Source organism: Myotis lucifugus, unplaced genomic scaffold (assembly GCF_000147115.1).
Source record: "Myotis lucifugus unplaced genomic scaffold, Myoluc2.0 scaffold_443, whole genome shotgun sequence".
Lineage (NCBI taxonomy): Eukaryota > Metazoa > Chordata > Mammalia > Chiroptera > Vespertilionidae > Myotis > Myotis lucifugus.
Window position 1 is genome coordinate 241,250 of NW_005871491.1, and position 12,921 is coordinate 254,170.

Consider the following 12,921-nt stretch of genomic DNA (forward strand, 5'->3'; position numbering starts at 1 on the left):
GGGAAGGACAGAAGTGGAATACTATTTAAAGTGTTTTAATATTTAATATGGAGAGATTTTTAGTATGCCTATGTGCTTACAAAAGAAAGTAAAAATGGGAGGAAGGAAGGAAGAGGGAGAAAGAAAAGAAAAAGAAAGAAAAGGAGGGAGGGAGGGGGAGGAGAGAAGAGATGGAAAGAAAAGGAAGGAGCAAATTTCCATTGGTTTCCTAAATATGACTTGACTGGATTAAACAAGATGTTCTCCATTTCTAAACCTTTCATTGAGTATTAATTAGAAGCCTATGAAAATAGAGTTTAAGGTGCAGGCCTCTGGTACAGAGTTCAATGCTATCCAGGATGGTCAAAGACCTAAAAACTAGCAGTGACATGTTGAAGAGGCAGAGTCATGTAAGATCTTGGTAAGTACAGAAGAACTGCTGCAACCAACCTCAGCTGACATTCTATGGTGATAAAAGATTATTCATTACCTGAAAATGTACTTGCTATTTCTTTCATCACATCAGTTTTATTTGGCTTGATTTTCTGAATTGATTGATATAATTGTGACTTATAGGCTATAAGGCATTATAATAGATACTTGGGTTTTGGTGGTGTGTTTTTTTTCTTCTATTGTGGCTATGTTTTTCTCTAAATAAGCCATTACTCAGAATTTTAAAAAACCTATTAACTAATAGCTATATAAACATCTTCCAAAGGCCTTCTCTGCATAATTATTATAGTGTTTTAAAAAAAATCAGTATGCACCTACATTTTTAGCCAGAATAGATTGTATGTGTGTGTATATATATATATATAATCACATCATATTACTTGGATTAGATTAGGTTAGATTAGCATGTATCATACATTGTTCCAAGCAGAGCTGACATAAGTTCCAAAGCTAGGACAATTCCCCCCTCAGCATGTAGTCAGATTCGGCTTTCTTTATCTCTGTTGATATGTTTTTTATCTCATTCTATTGATTCTATTTTTCTATTTTGCAGACCGACAACTTATTTGATTCTGTAAAATGCATCTTTTCTTGTTTATACATCTCAGTACTACTATCTGTCCCTTGTGCAGAGCTCAGGGAAATTCCTCACTCTTTGCTGGATTAGAGGCATATAAGTCTGTAACTCCCAGGCAGCTCAACCTGAATCAGGCTACTTTAATACAATAACATGATGTACTAGTAAATATGTAGGACAATGTAATCAACATAACAACCATTAAAATTCTACTGTACATAATAGTTGACAAAAAAATTAAAATAATGAGGTTAATTTAGAAGAAGTGATAGGCATTAGAAGAAGACAGAGTTTGAATGGCACATGAAGGTGGAATGATGGAGGAATGATGGCTGGATAGTCACAACTTCATTGAAAGGGGACAACTTAGCTAGAATTATAGAATATTAGGACTGAAAGAAACAGATTATTTGGTGTGTTCCCCTCAGTGCATCAAAGACTATAGAAGGGATGAGAGCCGCTATTTTGCCCAGTTTCTAATATCAATTCAAGAAGCTGAGTTCAGTAGTATTGTTGAAGCACTTCCAGAACCACAGGAGCATCCCAAAATTTCAATGGTTAGTAACATATGTAGCATTCCTGTATCCTCAGAAAGTTGTACCCCTCCTAACAACTGTAGGTCTGAGCAAGGATTATATAATGTATACAAACCATTTACACAATTGATCCTTTTTCACCTCTGAAACATGAAGTATTGGCATTCATTCTATTGATATGATTCTCCCTCCCATGAAGTTCCCTTTTTTTCTATTTGTACTGATATGTAAACTTGTTTCTTCACACACACGCACACAGACACACACACGCACGAACAAGCAACATTTTTCAATCTGGAGAAAAGCATTTATTCAAATCTCTCTACTACCCTCAATTCAACACCCTAGGTAAATGGCATTTAAGCTTTAGAGATATAGTTCTACCTCAATCATATTTGAAGCAATTTGCTTTTTCAAATCACAATATTTACATTTGCATTAAGATTCACAGTGATTTTGTAGGGTTCCCCTGCCTCCCAAACATACTTTACTTCAGAGCTTATTCTGGGATTTTTCCCTAAGAAAAGGACATCTGCCCTAGGGATCTCCAGGGACTGAATAATATTGGAACCTTTAAATAAAAGTTTTTTTTTCTTTTTCTCATACTTAGTATCCTTGCCAAAACCCAGAGCCCAGTCATTGAGGTTATAGGTATGATTTTGGTGAAAGGGTAGTACAAATAGTTAAAAGCAGAGGGAAGGCAGTGTGCTTAATGGTAAGGAATATAGGCCTGCATGCTGATTACTAGTTACAATATCTTTGGCAAGTTACTTTATATCTCCCGTTTCAGTTTGATCTTCTACAAGATAACAACAGTAATAATAATAACAATGGGAGCAACAATGATAATAAAACCTCCTCAAAAGGTTTGGGATCAGAATATATATGATTTATATGATGCCTTTGCATAATAATCACGTGGCAAATAACTATTACTATAATCTCTCTGTAGAGATACAGGAGTATACATCTGCACTCATGTATATATATTTGGGCAGAATGAGTTATAATGAAATAAATTGACGTATACATACCAATAAGCTTATTTTGAAGCAAAAATGCAACCATTCATTCACATACATTTTGAATGTAGGGTAACTACTTCAAATAAAAAATAGCTTAAGGTGAAGGAGTTAACTGTGTTGCATTAGTACCAATTTTTAAAAATATATTAATGATTAGACTCCATGTGACATGAGTCCTAATAATTTATTGATCATAAAGGTAAAATATTAGTCTTTAAATTAGTGTCATTTTAAATTGCGTCAGCCAAGGTCTGTGTGCTATGAAATCCATAACATTTAAAAATATTTTCTCATTAGTGACACTGTGGTAGTTATTGCTTTCATTCATGATCCTGGTTTATATTAATGAGTGTTACATCTATAATAATAAGAGAATAATATGCTAATTAGACCAGACGTCTTCTGGATGTCATTCTGGATGTCCTTCCTGGCAAAGCAGGGGCCAGGGGGAAGCCAGTCGGGTTCCAGGTGCCTGTGGGAGGCCCGGGGGAAGCCAGCTGTGGTCCCAGGTGCCTGCAAGTGACCTAGGTGAAGCCAGCCTGGGTCCCGGGTGCCTGCCAGCAGCTGAAGGAGGGAAGCCCAGGTCCCGGGTCCCGGGTCCCGGGTCCCGGAGGGAAGCCGGTGCCGGCAGCCTAGGGGAAGGAAGGCCTACTTTGCACAAATTTTCGTGCATCGAACATCTAGTAAAGTTTAACATATATTGTTGCTCATTGTTTTTAGTCCAGCGGAAGTGAGCAACATAATTTGTTGAAATATGAGGACCCCACCCATGCACAAATTCATGCACCGGGCCTCTAGTAATGATATAAAATGCCTACTAAATCTTGAAGCTGGAAACGTTTGTGTGTGAAGTTTTTCATTAAAAACAGTAATTATAGGTTGACTGGCATAACTCAGTGGTTGAGTGTCCATCTATGAACAAGGAAGTCACGATTCAATCCCTGGTCAGGGCACATGCCCAGGCTGTGGGCTTGATCACCAGTAGGGGTCATGCAGGAGGCAGCCGATCAGTGATTCTCTCTTATTATTGATGTTTCTATCCCTCTCTCCCTCTCTCTTCCTCTATATTAAATTAATAAAAACATATATAAAATTTTTTAAAAAATAAAAATAAAATACCTAAGAAAAATGAAAAGAAACACACATATTTTGTGTGTCTTTAAGGTCAGGAAACTAGTCTAATACTTCCTTCTCCCAACACTCAAATAAATATCCCTCTATAAAATTGAATATATGTTGAAATGTTTTTATTATTATTGTGTCTGAATGGAATCACTCTTTTTCATTTAAAAAATCATGAATCTTTCATAGTTATAGTAGGTTCTCATAGTCTTTTCATTTTAAAATAAAAATGTTCAAATATTTATGAAGTATTTTTGCATACTGTGATTGATTTCTCCTTTCTTATTTGTTGACAATACTTGTTAAACTGCTTATATAAAAGTTGACCAAATTATAAAAGTTGGCAACTGTATCCATACAAACACATTTTGGTTAAGTGGAAATGTAATGGCCTTCCTACAGAGTATAAAGAGGCATTCTTTTAGCTACCTGATTTTATAATTCTCACTCATGAAAAATACCAGTTCAAATCAGAGAGAGTAATACCCCATCTATATGCACAGCCCCAGCAGTAAGAGGATCCAACTGAAAGACGCTCATTGAAGACAGTGCATTTTCCCACCCAGGGCTCCTGTTTTGTTTTGGTGGGTGTATGGAGCGTTTTATGCTTATAAAGTAAATAACAGCTTAGAGTAGTGGTCAGAGCTGCCGGAGACTTTCTGATGTATTTTGAAACTGCCTCCTCCACAAATAGAACCTAATTGCTAAAGAATGTTTTTAAAAATTGTTTTCCTATAGAGTTTCTACCACATTGATTTGGGATATTGTATAGAGGTAAAGCTTAAGGCCCCTCTTATGCAGCATATATTTTGGCATTTTAAGCCAGTCAGAAAGGGAATATACTTAAAAAATAATTTCCTGTCGTTCTCAAATTAAATTATGAAAACAAGTGAGGATGTCTCTCCATTCTGGGAGATGAAATAAAACAGTCAAAGAGGAGAAGTTTCTACCTAAGATCTGTGCAGGGAGTTTTATGGCCTCCATTAGACATTCAGTAAACATTAGGAACGACTTTATGAATCAAACTTCCAGGGCAGTGCAAAACAAGCTGGTCTTTCTGAAGGTAGAATCAGCTTTGCATTAAAACCACGCAGCTCAGCTTTTGAATAAACACTATTGATCCTTACAACTGAAGTAGATTTTACAGCCTTATTTTGGGGGTGCATACATCTCACTCCTGACCAGTGCTTCTAGATATATAGCTGGAACTATTTGTGGATTGCAGCTCATGTATATTTAGCTTTTGTTACTTTGCATATAAGGAGCACATTTTAAAATACAAAGCAAAGTGTTCGGAAAGCCTGATCACAGTACCTTGCATGTTTGTGTCTGAGCTTAGTTTCTTTTCTTTACAACATAACTTTAAGCTACTTCTGTGTATTACCTGAAAATGAGTAAGAGAAAATAGTTATTTCTTTAATTTCTGCCTATTCACATGAATTCATAAGGTTATGAATGAACTGTACAAAGTAAGTGATTGGCAAGCACAGGGCTTCTCATCCAATAAAATATTTTAGTGTTTTTCTTTTTGTGGTTTTAGTTTTGTTATTGTTTATATTCTTTAAAGAAAATAAATAATATTGTTTATATTTTCACTTAGCCTGTAAGGAGTATTTATTCCAAGAAACATACTTGAAAGTCAAGAAACCTCTTCAGACAGAAAAAGCCATCAGTTCATGATTATATTTTAGCCCATGACTGTCAATCATTAAAATTCATGTTATTACAGTTACTTCTAAACTCACAAAAAGACCCCTTTGTGTGCAATGGCCTGGAGAAGCAATGTAATATGTAATTAAGGTCCTTCTGAAAATGCTAATTACAGGATGAAGCTAAATATCTTCTCTCCCATGACTGAAATAGCCAGATGATTTCCCCCTATCTCACTTAGGGACACTTACTTTTGGCTTTTAGCAATGAACCCAAGTGGACTGACTAATTTAATAAAACTTTATATAAATTCATACATATGCTGGATGTGACAACCAATCATATATTTTTAGTTTCTTATATATACTTCTCAAAAACTAATTTCCTAAGTAAAATTACGGTAGTATACAATAAAAAGTCAAATGTGAAGCAGAATCCTTAGAAGAGGATAAAAAAATAACAGCCGAAGAGGTGCCAACCAAGGCGACTGCACAGTCTGAGCTGGCATCCGTGGTTCTCAAGTTATTTCCCCATGTTGCCTCAGAGCTGCAGTCACCTCAGACTCGCCTCATCTTGGCCTCTCAGCTCACCTGGGCTCTGCCTCTTGGCTAAGTCGGCAATGTGAGCGGCAACAACTTGGATGGGAAAGATGACTTTGATGAACAGTTGCGAATGCAACAATTGTACAGAGACACCAAGGACAGAGACACCCAGAAAGATCCAGGTAGAGAACCCAATTCTTTTGGGCAGCAGCCAGATGAGACCCCCTATGAGTGGGACCTGGACAAGAAGGCTTGGTTCTCCAAAATCAATGAAAATTTCATTGGTACACACCAGGCCAATTATGGCTTTTCTAATGATGATGGTACATCTAGCTCTACTGCAAATGTACTAGATGTTAGTACTGGGCCTGCAGAGGAACCTCCTCAAAGAAAAACCCCTGAACCCATTGATCCCAAAAAAGAGGGGAGAAAAGAGAAAGGCAGAATCAGGATGGTTTCAAGTTGAAGAAGACAGAAATGCAAGTGTATTTGTGTCTGGTTTGTCTCCAACATTACACTGGATGAATTTATACAGTTTATGTGCAAGTCTGGCATTATGAAAGATCCTCAAACAGAAAAATCTAAGGTCGAGCTTTACAAAGATAACCAAGGAAATCTTAAAGGAGGCGGGCTTTGCTGTTATTTGAAGAAGGAATCTGCACATCTCACATTAAAACTTTTGGATGAAGATGAAATCAGAGGCTATGAATTACATGTCGAGGTGGCCTAGTTTCTTTTGAAGGGGGAATATGATGGCTCTAAGAAGAAGAAGTGCTAGGACTGCAAGAAAAATTCGTCTCTGCAACAAAAGCAGTTGGATTAGAGACCCGAGAGAATGGAGATGGGCCATCCCAAATGTGCCATGAGTGAGTTGTCATCATCAAAAATATGTTTCATTCTCTGTATTTTGAGGATGATCTGTTGGTGCTGAATGAGAAAATCAGAGAAAATCTTTGAATAGAGTGTTCAAAGTTTAGATAAATTAGGAAGCTCTTTCTGTTTGATAAAAACCCAGATGGTGTGGCCTCTGTGTCTTTCAGGGATCCAGAGAGAGTTGATTATTGTATTCAAACCCTCAATGGATGGTGGTTCAGTTGTCAAATCACTGCCCAAGTGTGGGATGGAACTACAGATTATCAGGTGGAGATCACAAGAAAAAGGGAGGAAAGGCTGAAAAGATGGGAGGCTTTTCTCAATACTCCTAAGGCCAATACAGGTCTCTGGCGTTCAAATTCCATCTGTGCTTCAGAAAGGGCAGGGCCTTCCAGAGCATCCTAACACATCTAAAATGAATGCTCAAGAAGCTGCAACTCAAATGGAATCTGAAGAACCTGTAGATGAAAAGAAGTTTGCAAAAACAGAAGATGGAGGAGCATTCTGAGTGGCCTCATAAAGTGGCTGAAGAAGGCTGCCTTGAAAGAAGGTCGGAGTGTGGTTTCCACACTCCACCTTGAAAGAGTCTGGAGAAGGCAGTCCCAAAAAAGAGTTGGAAGAGGATAGTCCAATGAAAGAGTCTAAAGTGAATGGCCCCAGAAGAGAATCCAAAAAGAAGTGAGTCAAAAAATGATTTTGAAGAGACTGGCTTTGCAAAGGAGTCTGTAGAAGAGAACAGCCCCCAACAAGGAGTCTGAAGAAGACGAGTAAGAAAGAGACTCTGAAGAAGACTGCTTCTGAAAAGCTGCTTAAAGATGGCTCTGAAAAAGAATTTGGAGAAAACAGAGTTTACTGTGACTGGCTCTGACAAGGGGTTTAATGAAAAAATTCTTGAAGAAGAGAAGAAAATGACTCTGAAAAAAATCAGAATTTGAAGATGAGAGCTCTGAAGAAGTGTCTAACGAGGAAGGCTCTGAGAGAGTTTGAGGAAGAATCAGATGAAAAGGAAGGAGATGAAGATGCATATAAAAAAGTTTTTGATGATGAGTCTGATGAACAAGAAGACAAAGAAGCCCTGCTGGTGTGGCTCAGTGGTTGAGCCTCGACCCAGGAACCAAGATGTCACTGGTTGTGGGCTCGATCCCCAGTTGGGGCCTTGCAGGAGGCAGCTGATCAATGATTTTCTTCTCTCATTGATGTTTCTATCTCTCTATCCCTCTCCCCCCACCTAAAAATAAATAAAAACATTTAAAAAAAGAGGACAAAGAAGATACAGATGAAAAGGGTCTTGAAGATGCTGATGAAAAGGAGGAAGAAGATGATGCAGATAAAAAGATGTTTGAATATTCAGATGAAAAGGAAGATAAATAGATGCAAAGGAGGATGAAGAAGGTATAGGTGAAAACATGTTCAAAGATGACGATTATTCCAAGAAGTTGTTTGATGATTCTGATGAGAAAGGGACTGTGAGTGGTTTGAGGAATATTCAGAAAGAAGGGGTCCTGTCCACAGGCAACAGCTTTATCCTTAGTAGTGATGATACTGATGATGATGATATTTAATCCCTTAAACTTGTTTTTGAGGGAAATTCCTCCATCTACATTTTGCCTACACTCCAGGGTAATTACTAATAGTGTTAATGAACACTGCATAGTAATGGGTGCCATCAGATTAATGCATTGACTTTTTCATTGTTACCTTTACTTAATGATTTTAAATGTATGTTAATTAGCTAGTCAGTTAAAGCTTCATAGTATAATGCAAGTAAATTAAATACTTGTCCTTTGTCAGATTTGTTAAATGCATGAGGAATATTTTTTAAAGTATTCTGATTGAAGTTTGTGATCGTCAAAAATAAAAATAAGTTGTTAACATGCAGAAACTAAAAACTGAGTTAAATTGCATTTTAAATTGTTGCTATTGCTTTATTCCTACTAAGTTTAGTTTTCTAAGGATTTGAAAAAATCCTATGGAAGCCTCCTTGCTTCCAGCTTATATTAACACTTAGATCCCTATTTCTCCTCTCTAAGTCAGAACATGTTACTACTAGGTCTACCAGTTAATAATGGCGGATTTCTGTAATCAAAGAAAGCATGATAATTTCAAGAGAAACATCAAATGTGCTTTATTCAAACTAATGTCCATCACTAGCTACACATTTCCCCATCTTTCAGGAAATTTGTGGATACCGTCCCAATAGAACTTTTCTTGTTTTGAGGCAAACCATTCAGAGACCCAATTTTGTATTTCTTCGTATGTTTCGAAGTGCTGCTCAGAAAATACGTGTGCCATAGATCAGAACTAGTGGTAATCTGAAGGAGCAAGGTCTGTTGAATACAGCGGGTGGGTTAATATTTCCCAGGCAAGATCTTTTAATGTGTCTGTAACTGGTTTTAAAGTGTGTGATGGTGCATCATCATGAAGCAAAATTACTTGGCCGAGTCTTCTGGCACATTATGGTTGTTTCACGATCAAAGCGTGGTTTAAATTGACTATTTTTTTGTTCGTAGTGATCAGTATTAATGGTTTCACTTGGTTTTAGAAGCTCAGAATACACCACACCTTCCTGATCCCACCAAACACAGAGCATTGTCTTCTTTCCGAAGAGAGATTTGGCCTTGCAGTTGATGTTGATGGTTGACCTGGATCAACCCATGATTTTGTGCATTTGGGATTCTCAAAATAAATCCACTTTTCAACGCCAGTCACAATTCGATGCAAAAAAAGACTTTCTTTCATGCCATTGAAGCAACATTTTACTGATGACTTTTCGGTTTTCCATTTGTCTTTTGTTCAGTTGACATTTTCCCTCCTTTAAAATCTTTCCCATTGCTTGTAAATGATTGGAAATTGTTTGCTGAGCAATGTTTAATCTTTCTGCAAGTTGTTTTTGAGTTTGACATGCATCTTCATCCAATAATGCTTGCAGTTGTTGGTCATCAAACTTTTTCGGTTGACCTAGATGTTCTTTGTCTTTCACATCAATCACTTTTAAAGCGTTTAAACCAGCATTCACAAGTATCTAGAGGTGGAGCATGGTCACCATAAGCTTCCCAAAGTATACGATAACTTTTTCTTCAAAATAAAGTAATGAATTAAAATTTCCCACAAATGCTCTTTTTTTGGCATGAAATTTGACACTTTTAAGCATAAAAATATCTATGATGTTAACACCTTCAGCAAATTTGATATATGAAGTTTTGAAGCTTGCTGTCAATACAACAAAATAGCATACATATCAAATCGCATATATATCAACATATGTGTAACTCCATCTATTGAAAAAAAAAAGAAAAGAAAAAAATCTGCATTATTAACTGGTACACCTAGTAAACTTCGAGGGTAAAAAGCACTTTGGCGTTTTCCCCTGACTAGTCCTTGCAAGTTACTTTTATTTGTTTTCCTTCTTATCCTCTTTCCATGAAAATTGACTATTAAATGTCCAAGAGTAAACTTCCACAGCTTTCATTGCAGAAAATATAGGGAAGGCAATCAGAATTCTACTCTGTGCTGTTTGGCCCCTTTAGAAGTTGATTGGAGTTGTGGGACCTCTTCCCAGAAAAGTGCATGCACTACACAACTTTTTGTATACAGATTTTTTAAAATTTTATTTTATTGCTTAAAGTATTACAAAGAGTAGTACATATGTCTCCTTTTCCCCCTGGTTTCCTCTACCGCCCAGTATCTTGTGTCCATTGGTTATGCTTTATATGCATGCATACAAGTCCTTAGGTTGATCTCTTACCTCCCCCCCCCCCAACCTCCCCGGCCTTCCTGCTGTAGTTTGACAGTCTGGTTGATGCTGCTCTGCCTCTGTATCTATTTTTGTTCATCAGTTTATAATGGTCTTTATTATCCATTAATGAGTGAGGTCATGTGGTATTTTTCTTTCATTGATTGGCTTATTTCACTTAGTATAATGCTCTCCAGTTCCATCCATGCTGTTGCAAATGGTGAGAATTCCTTCTTTTTTTAAAGCAGCGTAGTATTCCATTGTGTAGAGCTACCACAGTTTTCTAATCCATTCATCTGCTGATGGGCATTTAGGCTGTTTCCAAATCTTAGCTATGGTGAATTGTGCTGCTATGAACAGGCATCTCTATTCTGGCTCTGTGCACACTCTATGCGCAACTCTGTGCGGGATCCTGTGTAGCCGTACAGTATTTCAGGCTTTCTGGGTCCAGTCCAGCGGTGGGTTAATATCTAGAATCCCCTTCTACCAGCAGCCCTGTGGACCCCCTTCCACATTCAAGGCCTACACTGATCCCAACAGCCACGAATTTTGTGGGGGACAGTCTTTCTCTGAGGCTCTAGTCCCCACTGCGCACGTATCTCCCTCTAGCCTGGATCCCAAATCTCACCTTTCTCAATGCCAGCTGTGTTTAATTCGCCAGTTCCAGGTGGGTGCTCTTTGATTCAGCTGTTCCTTCTGCCCTGTGAGAAGGCGCAGGGCCATCTGCCAATTCGCGCGTTTGTCTCCCCCTGAGCAGACCTCCCAGGAGGTTGGAGTTCCAGCGGTAGTGGATTCACAGCTGAGGTAACTGGTCCCTGGGTGTTGTCCTTGTAAGGTCCCAGGTGGCATCTGAGATCTCCCCAATTGAAGGTAAGGCTGGGGTTCCGATCACAGTCAGTCTCGGATGATCACAGCCACTCTCCCCTTCAAGATGGTGTGGCCTCTGTGGCAGAGCCGGCCGCTCTGGAAGAGATTTCAGTCGCAGTAGAGGCTGCCCAGTCTAAGAGGCCAGGGGCCGGTCCGTCAGTCCCCAACAGTCCCTTGGAGTATTGCTGTCCCTCACTCACAAATACTGAAACTCCCCGCACATCCACGCACTCTCCTTTTGTTCTCTCACTCTCACAATATCTAGCAGCCTGCAGCCCATCAGCAGCCATATTGGACCTGTATACAGTTTTGGGAGGTTCATTGACCTCCTGGAGTTTAAGAATGTCTATCCGTTATTGTTCATACTTTAATTTTGTGTTCTTTTGTTTTTGTTCTAGTATGTTACCTAGTCCTGTGCTAAATTGCTTATGCTTTCCAAATTAAATATTGATGAATTGACTTCTGATGTAGCATTAAGAAGTTATTCTCATAGATTAGAAGCACTGAGATAAACTGCATTGATGCTTTTTGATTAAATAATAATAATAATAATAGCCAAATAATGATGGGAAGGTCATATTTGCAAATCTAAGCTAAAATAACTACTGCATTTGGTCATCAAACTCACTTCCAAAGCAAAAGGGAACCAATAAAAGGAAGCAGAGGGATTCATCGGCAGAAGTCACTTTTTATCAACATTACACTGCCCAGGGAAATCTATTCCCACATTGTTTTTTGTATTTGAACTGATAAATATATTTGTAGGATTTATAATTTCTATAGGATTTGGTAAGTTACAATTATGCAAACATTATTTATTTATTAAAAGATCCATTGATTCCAGGTAAATGAGCACAATAGGACTTAGTAGGATGGTATCAATCAAGTAATACTTGTTTTGTTAATGTAAGAAAATAACATTCCTCATGGCCATTCTAGCAATTACAATTTTCAAATTAATGCTTTGGTTTCTCTTATGCCCACCCCATAATTTCTGGTCATTTTGAATTTGGAAAATGTACAAGAAGATTTTGAAACCTTATTAAATTTTGTGTTTTTATTATTGAAGCTGCTATGTAATCCAAATAAGGCAGATTCAACACCAGATGAATGAATGAGTTAATTAAGCAGTCGTATTTATTTATCAACTACTGTGTGCAGAGCACATATCAATACTTGAGAGTAGAGTCAGTAAGAGCATCTAAATCAGGGTTGACATACATTTTTTGTAATGAGTCAAAGAGTCAATATTTTCAGTTCTGTGGTCTACTTAACTCACATTTTATTGCAAAAGTAGCCAACATGTAAACAAATGGGTGTGGCTGTTTTCAAATAAAATTTTATTTATAAAAACTGACAGTGGTTGGATTTGGCCTACTTGTAATAGTTTACCATCCCCTGATCTAAATAAACAGAATAGAAACATACTCATCTTTGCAATGCTACAAACAAACAGTGTTTTTTGTTTGTTTTATTTTTTTCTGCCTAGAACTTATTTTCAAAGGGTTTTAACCAGCTTGTGCTCCACTGGAGTATCCTATAATTTCATAGTGATTGAGAGGAC

At 37.6% G+C, this 12,921-nt stretch overlaps 1 pseudogene; it reads left to right on the top strand.

Annotated features, from left to right (window-relative positions):
- Positions 1-338: 338 nt before the first annotated feature.
- Positions 339-8,319, top strand: LOC102422733 (annotated as a pseudogene).
- The last annotated feature ends 4,602 nt before the right edge of the window (positions 8,320-12,921 follow it).